Raw genomic sequence first — 12,666 nt, 5'->3', positions numbered from 1 at the left:
CAATCAGACTACTATTTAAACCACTGCAGGGGACACGGGTTCGACTCCCGGTCCAGGAAGATTCCACAAGCCACAGAGCAGCTAAGCCTGTGTGCCATAACTTCGGAGCCTGAGTTCTAGAGCCTGTGCTCTGCAACAAGAGAAGCCCACGCCCCTAGATGAGAGTAGCCCCACTCAGTGCAACCAAGAAAAGCCTCAGGCAGCAACAAAGACCCAGCAGTGCTGCAGGGTCACAGAGCTGTGTGTGTGTGTGTGTGTGTGTGTGTGTGTGTGTGTGTGTGTGTGTGATGGCAGTGGTATAGGCTCACAGAGTATGTGTTGTGTGTGTGTATGTGTGTGCACTCAGTCATGTCCGACTCTTTGTGACCCCACAGACTGTAGCCTGCTAGGCTCCTCTGTCCATGGAACTCTTCAGGCAAGAACACTGGAGTGTGTTGCCATTTCCTACTCCAGGGGATCTTCCCAACCCAGGGATCGAACCTGCCTCTCTTACATCTCCTGCAGTGGCAAGCAGGTTCTTTACCAGCTGAGCCCCCAGGGAAGCCCTTACAGACTACATCTGAGTCATAAGAAGTGAGATAAAATGAGAATTCAAACCATATTTTCATATATATGTAAATGTGTGTAGGTACATATTTTGTATGCACACATATATTATGGGCATACATATATTGTATGTACATTTCTACCTATATTTCCACATATTAGCAAAAAACTTATGTAGCTGGGATTCCTAGTTTCCTGCTATTGCTTTGCTACATAGCCTGTTCCTCTGGCTTAGTCTCTTCATTTTCAAAAAATGAAGGTATTCAACTACATGTTTCCTAAATTTCCTTCCAATGTTAACCTCCTATTTGAACATTTTGCCACTGGAAAAAAAATTACTTATAATTGTATGGGATTTAACATAGAGAAAGCAATTTTTGATCCTCAGATATTTTGTTCACCTAGCCCTCAGGAAAATCCTTATGGAGACCACTGCTCAGAACTCATTTGAAATGTAGAAAATGTAACAAGTTTTTTCCAGAACAAAAATATGAATGTCAATGAAGAGACCACATATAGCTATTATTTAGAAAAAAAATGGCATTAGACTTTCATTTAAAAGAACTGAGTTCAGTTCGACTCAATGTCATAAACAAAGCCAAGTGTTCAGCCTCATATCTACCAATTCCAAGAAATGTATGGGGAAGCAGGTGAGGACTGGGGAAACAGGGTGCTATCAGAACCTTTAAAAACACCCTGGAGAGAAAGTCGCCTTGGCAAATACTTCAGCTGGAGCACCTCTTCACCTGGTGGAAACACTTAGACACGTGTGTTCCTACAACACAAGCCATGCAAATGATTCACTGCTTTTTCTTATAAGCCCTATCAGATTTATATTATTTATGAGCCAACCAACTTCATAGCTAGCCTTTCACCTTGTCATATTTTCCTGCACTCCCAGAGTGAATCCAGTCTGACACTCGCCATTCTCCACTGTATAATATGAAAATGGAGCCATTAAAAGCAGTATTTCAGATAGGAAGGAAATCCAGAACTAAGACACCGATCAAAGTGTTTAGAGGCAACTACAAAATAACTAATAGTTTGAATATTTTGACCAATTTTTGAAATAAAAAAAAGACATAAAAGACCCTTGAGGTGACCTGACCCAAGTTTTCTATACAACCCCTTCTCATAACTCTAAAATTCTCCTAAAAACTCTAAAATTCTCCCTTCAGACAAGCTTCTAGAACTGACCTAAACTATGAAGAGCCAGACAGGGTGCATGGTGTTGGATAATTTTGCATGGAGATGATAAGTTTATCCATTTCAGAGGATATAAGAATCAACATTCCCTTAATTTTGTTTAAAAGGAATATAAGTAGCTAAGCAAAGGATTTGATTTTTTCCTTTCTTCTCAAGAGCAGCACCACATCAATGGTAGATATTTATCCCCAAATTCAGACAAGCTCTTCTCCAAGAAGATAAAGCACCTTGAACTATATCCATGGTTGAGATTCGAGTAGTTAAAAGCCTAATGATAAATGGGATGAAATGAAAAGTGAGACTAAATTAGGCATATCTATACATGAGCACATAATTACACAGACTATGTATGTATAATTTGCCTTTAATGGCATTTCCGTCTATACTAAAATTCCCAGGTGTCCTCAAACAAGCACAGCTTTGTGATGCCATGCCTTTAATGGAGCTCTGTTACCATGGGGATGGCAGAGCTCCCTCTCAGAATAGCGTTGAGTTCTGACAATTGAAGAAGCTGGAGAAATTTCAATTAAGCCATCATCTTAGAACCTTCCAGCACCTACAAATGTGAAAATTATCAAGTTCTGAAGCATTGCTAGTTTGCCTGAGAAGCTATGGACTTTGGGCCATGATTCAAAGTAGTGTATATATATATTTATACAAGGAAATATGAATTCAATCTCTTATCTTCCAATAACCTATAATATGGGCGTATATATTGCCAAGTCCTCTCAAGAGCCCCTGAGTTGGATCCATTAATGCACTCAGTGGTTTATTTACTCAGTATATATATATGTGTGTGTGTGTGTGTGTGCACTAAGTCGCTTCAGTCGTGTCCAACTCTTTGTGACCCTTTGGACTATAGCCCACCAGGCTTCTCTGTCCATGGGATTCTCCAGGCAAGAATATACTAAAGTAGGTTGCCATGCCCTCCTCCAGGGGATCTTCCTGACCCAAGGATCAAAACCGCCTCTCTTACGCCTCCTGGATTGGCAGGTGGGTTCTTTACCACTAATGCCAGCTGGGAAGCCCATAAATATACATACATACACACATATGTGTATGTTATAAATATGGAGATAGAGACTTGTGGGTTTTCTCCAGTGCCCAGCATAACCCATGGAATCTATGAGGTTATACATATATGTATTGCTTACCCTCAATGACCTTGAAGTATAGTCGATAACTATTATGTTAAAAGATGGAAACACAAGGATGTAATATGAAGAGAAATAGAAATAAGAGGATCAACTGGGTACAGAGAAAGATCTTGGAAGGTTGAGTTAGAAAATGCCTCTGACAAGACTTCAGAAACAAAGAGTGCAGATGATCCGTCATTGAGCCAAAGCAATTAAATTCCCCTCCCTCTGGCCACACTAAAAAGGATTTAGCATGCATGAGGGTCTCAGGTCAAGAGTTGTATGGCCAGCAACCCCTAAGAAGGTAGGGTATGTTGCAATCACAGCTTAAGCAACCAGAGAATCAAGGTCAGAGCCAGCCAAGTGCAACCACAGGAGGGAAGAGTCCATGGTTTGTCCAAGACAAAGCCAAGAGGGATCTCCTGGTTGTTCCCAATATTTAAAGCTTGCCACAGAGGCCAAGAAGCTGCATGGAAACTAACATTCCTCAACATTTCCCAGTCTTGCTGCCCAATGGAATGAAATGCAGGAGACATTCCAATATTCTTCCCAGGAAATCACATAGACAGAGAAGTCTGGCGGGCCACAGTCCATGGGGTAACAAAAGAGACCAACTTAGTGACTAAACAACAATAATGCCATGTGAGCAGGTCACTTCATTTCTGTTCATTTCTCTCTGAAGCTGTGAATTAAAATATACCCATCATCCAACATTAGTGTGACCATGTGCTTACAATTATATTCTGATGAAAATTAATCATATAAGAAAGAGGGCTTCTGGAGGAGCTAGTTATATCTTGGAGGCTCTGGTGCTTCCTTCCACCTACGTGGGCAGTTGTTACTTACACTCCTGATTCATGGAAACTTCGGCTCTTCTGTGAATGGCTATCCAAAGTTTGGCCAGGATGCATATTTGTAAATCAGTGCTTCTGTCTGACATTTTCCACTTCCAGTGGTAAGCTTATTATAGACTGGCCTCTTATGAAGCTTGTTAAATTCACTGCAAGTTCATAATCTGTGTGGACCTAATCGCTGCTCTTCTTTTCAGAGAGGTCACTGAGCATCAGGCACTGCTTTCATTTGAGGTGGGCAAGGTCAAAAAACCTGCAAAAGTTCTACTTTTGGTGTATTTTCTTTTAATCCCCTACTTTTCCATCATTTTTATGTATCACACTAACCTGGATTCCAACACATGGCTGCTTGGCGCTGGAGCAACTTTGAGGAGATACACCGTGTCCAAGGGCAAAGAGAAGCCCCAGCAAGGTGGTAGAAGGGGTGGAATTGCATTTAGAATCAAACCCCATACCCTCCAGCAACACTCAGAAGGCTCAAACAAACCTTGTACACACCAGGGCCCAGAGTCTGAGACAGAACTGTGTTTGAGTGTCTCCTGAGGAGGAACAGGTCAGCAGTGGACTGCCACAGGGATAGGGTTTCTGGGTGCAGCAGACCTGGGTATGGCATAAGCCCTCTTGGAGGAGGTTACCATTAACCCACCATAGAGCCACCAGAACTTACACAGGACTGGGAAAACAGACTCTTGGAGAGAACAAACAGAACCTTGTGCACCAGGACCCAGGAGAAAGGAGCAGTGACCCCAAAAGAGACTGACCCAGACTTGCCTGTGAGTGTCCAGGAGTCTACAGCAGAGGCGTGGGTCAGTGGTGGCCTGCTGCATGCTTGGGGGCACTGAGCACAGCAGTGCATGCATGGGGCCTTTTGAAGGAGGCCACCATTATCTTTATTTAGTTCAGTTCAGTCGCTCAGTCATGTCCATGAATCTTTGCGACCCCATGAATCACAGCACGCCAGGCCTCCCTGTCCATCATCATCTCCTGGAGTTCACTCAAACTCACATCCATCGAGTTGGTGATGCCATCCAGCCATCTCATCCTCTGTCGTCCCCTCTTCCTCCTGCCCCCAATCCTTCCCAGCATCAGTCTTTTCCAATGAGTCAACTCTTTGCATGAGGTGCCAAAGTACTGGAGTTTCAGCTTTAGCATCATTCCTTCCAATGAACAGCCAGGACTGATCTCCTTTAGAATGGACTGGTTGGATCTCCTTGCAGTCCAAGGGACCCTCAAGAGTCTTCTCCAACACCACAGTTCAAAAGCATCAATTCTTCAGCGCTCAGCTTTCTTCACAGTCCAATTCTCACATCCATACATGACTACTGGAAAAACCATAGCCTGACCAACCTAGACAGTACATTAAAAAGCAGAGACATTACTTTCCCAACAAAGGTCCATCTAGTCAAGGCTATGGTTTTTCCAGTGGTCATGTATGGATGTGACAGTTGGACTGTGAAGAAAGTCTGTGGTGTTGAACTGTGGTGTTGGAGAAGACTCTTGAGAGTCCCTTGGACTGCAAGGAGATCCAACCAGTCCATCCTCAAGGAGATCAGTCGTGAATATTCATTGGAAGGACTGATGCTGAAGCTGAACCTCCAATACTTTGACCACCTGATGAGAAGAAGTGACTCATTTGAAAAGACCCTGATGCTGGGAAAGATTGAGGGTGGGAGGAGAAGGGGATGATAGAGGATGAGATAGTTGGATGGCATCACCAACTCAATGGACATGAGTTTGAGTAAACTCTGGGTGTTTGTGATGGACAGGGAGGCCTGGAGTGCTGCAGTCCATGGAGTCTCAGAGAGTCAGACATGACTGAGCAACTGAAATGAACTGAACTGAACCTGGATTCCAAGTGGAAGCTGGTAATCCCAAGCTCTCAAAGAAGAGAGACAAATGATCCCTCCACTATTATAAGGATGAATGTATAAGATGGACCTACTATAACTTGGGTTTTTCCATAATCTCTCTGGCCTTTCTGTGCTTAGAGCTCTGACTTGCCTAAGATTGACCTCCTGATGAATTAGGTAAAAATGTCAGCTTCCTCTTAAGAGTGAGCATGTGTGATGTCTTCCTTCAGATAGAGATGAACATTATCCTAAACTCCAGGATTTCAGAATATTATGAGAGACTGATGAAGTGTTGAAACTATTTTTCCAAGAGGTCTTTAACAATGGATTAACTCCTACCATGGGGTAGACATATTATATTCCCTGATGTGTGGAGGTGGGCCCAGTGACCTTGAAGAGTGTTGATCCCCCCGCATGATGGCCCCAAAGAGTATCCAGCTAAAGGATTGGATAAATGAATCTGAAATCCAGCCAGAGCTTCACCTACCAACTTTTGTACCCTGACTTAGGGCTGTGTGCACCTGGAAGGAAAGCATTTTGTCTGATTTGCACAAAATTACCACAAGGCGTTAAGGAGAACTTAATCCAACCCTACAAATCTGAGATGATTTTGTTCACCCACTTTTTAATTTGTTGTAACAGCCCTTCTATTTTACAACAATTTAATGGGCATCAATTATGTGTCATGGCCAATATCCTCCATTCTTCCTGAAATATGTGAAATCATTAGTGGTATTTAAGAACTCTGATTCCAGGGCATTATTCCAAATTATTAATAAATACAGAATAATGATCCTGCCTGTGGCTTAAGGGAATGAGAACAGATCACAGCATTGAATACTGCCAAGTCATCAAAAACATTGTTTTAAACCTGTGAACTACAGAAAATTTCCACATCTGAACCTCGCTATATCATACATCGCGTCTTCATCATATATTTTAAGCTCTCCCAGCTATGTTTCTTCCCCAAATACTGTTGTCTTAAAGCAGCCACTAGGTGACAAGTCAGAAACCTGATTTCAAGCATTGGCTTTACAACCTGACTTATTTTTTGACCTTGAACACAAGTCATTGACTTCTTAGGGCACTGCCTTTCCTCTGGACAATAAAAGAAAAACTAGCTTCTGACTCCACAGGGATGTCGTGAAAATAAATGAGATGTAGGTCTGCAGAGTCACTGTAAGCTCTTAGGAATGAAAGAGCTTAAAGAGATGAGGTTTCAGCAGCAATTTTTTTTTTTTTGGTCAGCCTTATAAGTGAGAGAAAGGTTCTTGGTAAGTTTGGAAGAATATGACCTCACTGACTCCTGCTCCTGACCTGTAGTTTTTTCTCTTCTGCATTCACAAAGTCTACTATAATTCTGGCTGTTGACTCAGTGAAATTAATAAGGATCTACCATACCCTTAGGCAACAAATAAAAATGGTCACACGCCGTGTGGGATGAATTATCTGCTACCAGTCAAGCATCATACAATACATGCTCCTACAGGGGCTGTGAAAACACTCTAATGAAACAAGAAAAGTGTTACATTGCAGAAAAGAAGAAGCTGCTAGGATAGAGTTCCCAGCTAGGAACTGATCTGACAGAGTCTAGAAGCCCAAAGGTAGAAAATGTCTTTTAGGAGAACTGCAACCACATTTTTGCCAGTGTCAGAGATACTCTCTTCTAATGCCAAGGCAGTTGTGAAAGAAGATCACAAATAACCAGCTAACAGTCTCCCTGCCCCAAGGTGAAGAGTCCCTGACAGGTGGTGCAGATAAGTGCTGTATGACCGGTCCCTTATCTCCCTTAAGAGAGTGGTACAATCCACGGAGCTCACATAAACTCTTCTCTGGCTTCGATCCCATTTGGACCTTTAAGAAAAAAGTTGACAGTCATAGATTAAAGGCGAACATTACAGTGAAGTGATACGTACACTAGGTGGCTACGACTAAAGATGGTTTTGCAAGAATTAGCTGGAAAAACATACTGGCATGCTGAAATGAGTCTCTAAGTTGGTGGATGAAGCTAACATCTTTGTCTTGGTCTCATTGGGGCTCATGCTTCTTTACAGGCTTTGATTTTCTTCATTTACTCACTCAATAAATGTTCACTGAGCACTGTAATGGAAACTGCTGGTGGTGCCCACAAATCTAATCTCCTCCCTTCCCTGAGAAAGTAGCTGTCCAGTTAAGATCTAAATTGTCTCACCCATCTTCTAAGGAAGGGAGGTGACCTAAGTTGGCACTAATGGAGACTGAATGGAAGTGACAAGGGCAACTTTGGCATTAAAAAAAAGCCCTTAACCTGGACTTTTGCTGTTACTTTGTCTGCTTGTTAAAAATGAAAAAGTGGAGGCTACCTACCTGCCATGGACTATTTGTAAGAAAGAAATAAACATCTGTGTTTTGGAGTTTCTTTGTTACATCAGCTCAGCCTTCATTTTTACAAATTTAAGAGTCTTCTGAGTATCAAGTCCTATTTGACAAGCCGGGGTTCCAGCTTAGCAAAATACGCATGGTACATGCCCCCATAAAATGTATAGTTTAATGTCTACCCTAGTCTTCTACCTGGGAATCAAAACCCATGAGATAAGTGTCTATCATACTCAATAATCAAAATAAAATAGGGCAGGAAGCAAGAGTATAAGAGTAGATAAAGATCTGGGCTTTAGAGACTTCCTTGGTGACCAGTGGTTAAGACTTCACCTTTCAACACAGTAGGTGTGAGTTAGGTCCCTGGTTGGGTAGCTACGATCCCACATGCCTGGAAGCCAGAAAACCAAAACTGTAACAAACTGTAACAAATTCAATAAAGACTTTAAAAATGGTCCACATCAAAAAAAAAAAAAAAAAGACCTGGGCTTCAATGCTAAATAAATCTGAATTTAAGTTCTTGTTCTATCTCTTATAAACCATATTCTTGGGGCAAATCATTTAATTTATGTAGATCTCATTTACCTCCTTTGAAGCAGGGATGATAGAAATAATTATACATACCTAATAGAGCCCTGCTGCTGCTGCTTCTTAGCTGCTTCAATCATGTCCGACCCTGTGTGACCCCATGGATGGTAGCCCGCCAGGAATTCCATGGAATTCTCCAGGCAAGAGTACTGGAGTGGGTTGCCATGCCTTCCTCCAGAGGATCTTCCCAACCCAGGGAATCGAATCCAGGTTTGCTGCATTTGCTGGTGGATTCTTTACAACTGAACCACAAGGGAAGTCCCTAATAAAGTCCTAGTGACAATCAAAAGGAATAGACATGTAAGTAGATTAAACCAGGACTTGAGCATCACCAATGTGATAATCAGAGTTCAGTCTTGTTATCATTTACTTCCATGGGGAGTGAAAGTGAAAGTGTTAGTCACTCAGTCATGTCCAACTCTTTGTGATCCCCTGGACTGTGTAGTCCACCAGGCTCCTCTGTCCATGGAATTTCCCAGGCAAGAATACTGGAGTGAGTTGCCATGACCTTCTCCAGGGAATCTTCCCAACCCAGGAACTGAACCCAGTTTTCCTGCATTTGCAGGTGGATTCTTTACCACTGAGCTGCCAGGGAAGCCCATGACACTTTACACCTCTGCCATAATTCAACTAACTGAGTTAATTCAGTCTTATAATTATGCTTGCTCATCTGGTACCCCCTACTGTAGCACAAGGGTTTCCCAAATAGCTCAGATGGTAAAGAACCTGCCTGCAATGTGGGAGACCCAGGTTTGATCCCTGAGTGGGGTAAATACCCTGGAGAAGGGCATGGAAACCCACTCCAGTATTCTTTCCTGGAGAATTCCATGGACAGAGGAGCCTGGCAGGCTACAGTCCGTGGGGCTGCAAAGAGTTGGACTTGACTGAGCAACTAACACACACTGTAGCACAAACAACTGCTTCTTAAATAGCTCTGCCCCAGAACTTAGTACAATGCCTGGTACGTACGAGGACTCTATTCATAACTGTCATGCATAACTGCCATGTGAACTTGAACGAATATTAAAGGCTGGAGTGTGAATAAATAAAAACCTACTAAGATGGTTATTTGTTTGATGCAAAAAAAAGTAGGCACTTGGTTTTAAAAATAAATGGATGGCAGTGAAACATTTAATAAAATCCATCAAGCCTAAGAAATTAATACAGAGAAGCCCCATGATGAAAATGAGTATTTTCCAAAAGTTATATGCCAACTGTTTGACCTCAAAAACATAATGAAATGTCATACATCATCTTAAGGGTCCAGTTCACAAGAGCTTTTTTAACCTTAGTTAAAACTGACATATTGTACAATGGCATTAGAAAAAAATTGTAGCAGACAATATGATTGAAATGCCAAAAAAAAGGGAAACAAAGTAGAAAAATCAAAATTTTTGTTCTTTGGTGAAAGTAAATTTAAGTAGAGAAATATAAGAAAGAAAATGTTGACTCTTAAAGGTTCTGAATGCATTTTTGGTGGGCTTATAAGTTCAAGGCACTGGTTCTTTATTCTCCCTAATTCCACATCAAAGTTTCCAGCTTTCATTCCCTTTACTACAGAGATATTGCTAGCAATACTCTTATACTGAATAGTCTGGATTAGCCCCTCCTTCTCACAAGGGGAACAAAGAGAGGGAGATAAACGTCTCTAAGATAACTGGGAAAGAATTGGGGGGAAAACTGTGAGTTGCATGTGTATGTACTTAGTTGCCCTGTCGTGTCCGATGCTTTTCGACCCTTTGGACTGTAGCCCACCAGGTTCCTCTGTCCATGGGATTTCCCAGACAAGAATACTGGAGTGGGTTGCCATTTTCTTCTCCGGGGGATCTTACCAACCCAGGGATTGAACCCATACCTGCCATGTCTCCTGTATTACAGGCATATTCTTTACCCATTGAGCCATCAGGGAAGCCTGTGAGTTGTACAAAGTGAAGAGAAGTCGCTCAGTCGTGTCCAACTCTTTGCGACCCCACGGACTGTAGCCTTCCAGGCTTCTCAGTCCATGGGATTTTCCAGGCAACAGTACTGGAGTGGGTTGCCGGTGAGTTGTACAAGGAAGGTTAAAAAGGAAATAAAGTAAACTGATCTGAAACACAGTACCTGGTGTGAAATATGCTGACATATGATCAGTGAAATGATAAGAAAATGGAGAGACAAGGCAAAAGCTTCATAATACTTTAAAAGAGAGAGAGAAAAAACAGGAAAAATAATGGCTCATGGTATTCTTCCATGTTGTACAACAAATAATATCATCAGCCCAAGGAATTTTGGTTGTTAGTAAGAACAAGAGGAGCAGACACTTTGTTATATGGGAGGAAAGGAAGTAGAGTATTTTCCAATTATGAAAATAGGTTAATCGCAACTTGATTTATTTTTAAGTTCATAGAAACTGAACTAATCTCTTCCTTGTCTGTGAAGGGGAGAACACAAAGGAATAATGTAAAATGGGTATTTAAGTTTACTGAAAATATTAGGAAGAAACTCCCTGACAGAACATATATACAAAGGCTGCTGCTGCTGCTGCTGCTAAGTCGCTTCAGTCGTGTCTGACTCTGTGCGACTCCAAAGACGGCAGCCCACCAGGCTCCCCCATCCCTGGGATTCTCAGGCAAGAACACTGGAGTGGGTTGCCATTTCCTCCTCCAATGCATGAAAGTGAAAAGTGAAAGGGAAGTCGCTCAGTCGTATCCGACTCTTAGCGACCCCATGGACTGCAGCGCACCAGGCTCCTCCATCCATGGGATTTTCCAGGCAAGAGTACTGGAGTGGGGTGCCATGGCAAACTGTGAAATCAACGTGGAAATGAAATGCTAGGAGGGAACCATTCTTAACCTCTTACGTAAAAATTCAGTCACAGTTTTAAAAGATACAGATCAAATAATGGAGACTCCCAGAAAAATCTCTGAAGCTTCCCTACATGATTTTAGCAGAATAAAAACGATGCTTCCTGGTTAAATGGGAGACTTTTTTTTCCTGTGTCTTAGCCAACTCTCCCTCTGCCCCACTCATATCCTCTCCCCGCCTCCCCCATTTCCTCCCACCCTCTCTCCCTCCCTCTCTCTGTCTCACACACACTTACTCAAAGAGCATCTATGCAAACATCAGTCTCAGCACCAAGGACAGCAACCTTCACTTTGACATTCTGAGGATGTCAAAGACCATCCTCAGAAACCAAGTATACATCTCAGGAGCTCTTGTTTATTTTTTTAATTTGTTTATTTTTAACTGAAGGATAATTGCTTTATAATATTGTGTTTGTTTATGTCATACATCAACACATATCAGCCGCAGGTATACATATGTCCCCTCAGTCTTAAACCTCCTATCCCATCCCCACATCTCTAGGTTGTCACAGAGCCTTGATTTTAGTTCCCCGAGTCATATAGGAAATTCAGAAGCTCTTTTGAATTCAGATGAGAAATGCTTGATTGCCCAGCTAGCTCAGTCGGTAGAGCATGGGACTCTTAATCCCAGGGCTGGGGGTTCAAGGCCCACGTTGGGCAGTTGCTCTTCAACATTTGGGGCTTCCCTTGTAGCTCAGATGGTAAAGAATCCACTTGCAAGGCGGGAGACCATTCAATTTCTGGATTGGAAGATCCCCTGGAGAAGCGATAGGCTACCCATTCCAATATTCTTGGGCTTCCCTGGTAGCTCAGCTGGTAAAGAATCCGCTTGCAATGTGGGAGACCTGGGTTCAATCCCTGGGTTGGGAAGATCCCCTGAAGAAAGGGAAAGGCTACCCACTCCAGTATCCTGGCCTAGAGAATTCCACAGACTATACAGTCCATGGGGTTGCAAAGAGTCAGATACTACTGAGTGACTTTCACTATCTAGAAGTGCTTGAAGTTTAACTCAAAGTTGTAAACACCTGATCTATAATACCACTTTTCTTTTCAGAATATGATTATCTGTGTTTATTAAAACAGTGGACACTTTACTATGTGTTCAGAATAAATAATTGACAAAACTGAGGATCAGAATCTGCTAGAGCTGGAAAGATCCTTCAGGAGTCTTCAACCCAGCCTCTGCTTTGTAAAGATGAAAAAAATGAGGACAAGAGGTTATGAAGGTAGTTTCTAAACAGACTTTTTAGCCTGGCTATTATAGAAATGGTAATGTTTCTATGTACTTCAA

At 42.2% G+C, this 12,666-nt stretch overlaps 1 non-coding gene across 1 annotated transcript; it reads left to right on the top strand.

Annotated features, from left to right (window-relative positions):
• Positions 1-11,962: 11,962 nt before the first annotated feature.
• TRNAK-CUU lies at positions 11,963-12,035 on the top strand. Its single transcript has one exon. It is a non-coding gene; the product is annotated as a tRNA-Lys (tRNA).
• Positions 12,036-12,666: the final 631 nt, after the last annotated feature.

The sequence above is a fragment of the Bos indicus x Bos taurus genome, chromosome 10 (assembly GCF_003369695.1).
Source record: "Bos indicus x Bos taurus breed Angus x Brahman F1 hybrid chromosome 10, Bos_hybrid_MaternalHap_v2.0, whole genome shotgun sequence".
Lineage (NCBI taxonomy): Eukaryota > Metazoa > Chordata > Mammalia > Artiodactyla > Bovidae > Bos > Bos indicus x Bos taurus.
The sequence above is the reverse complement of the archived record's forward strand: the minus strand, read 5'-3'. Positions and strand labels throughout refer to the sequence as shown.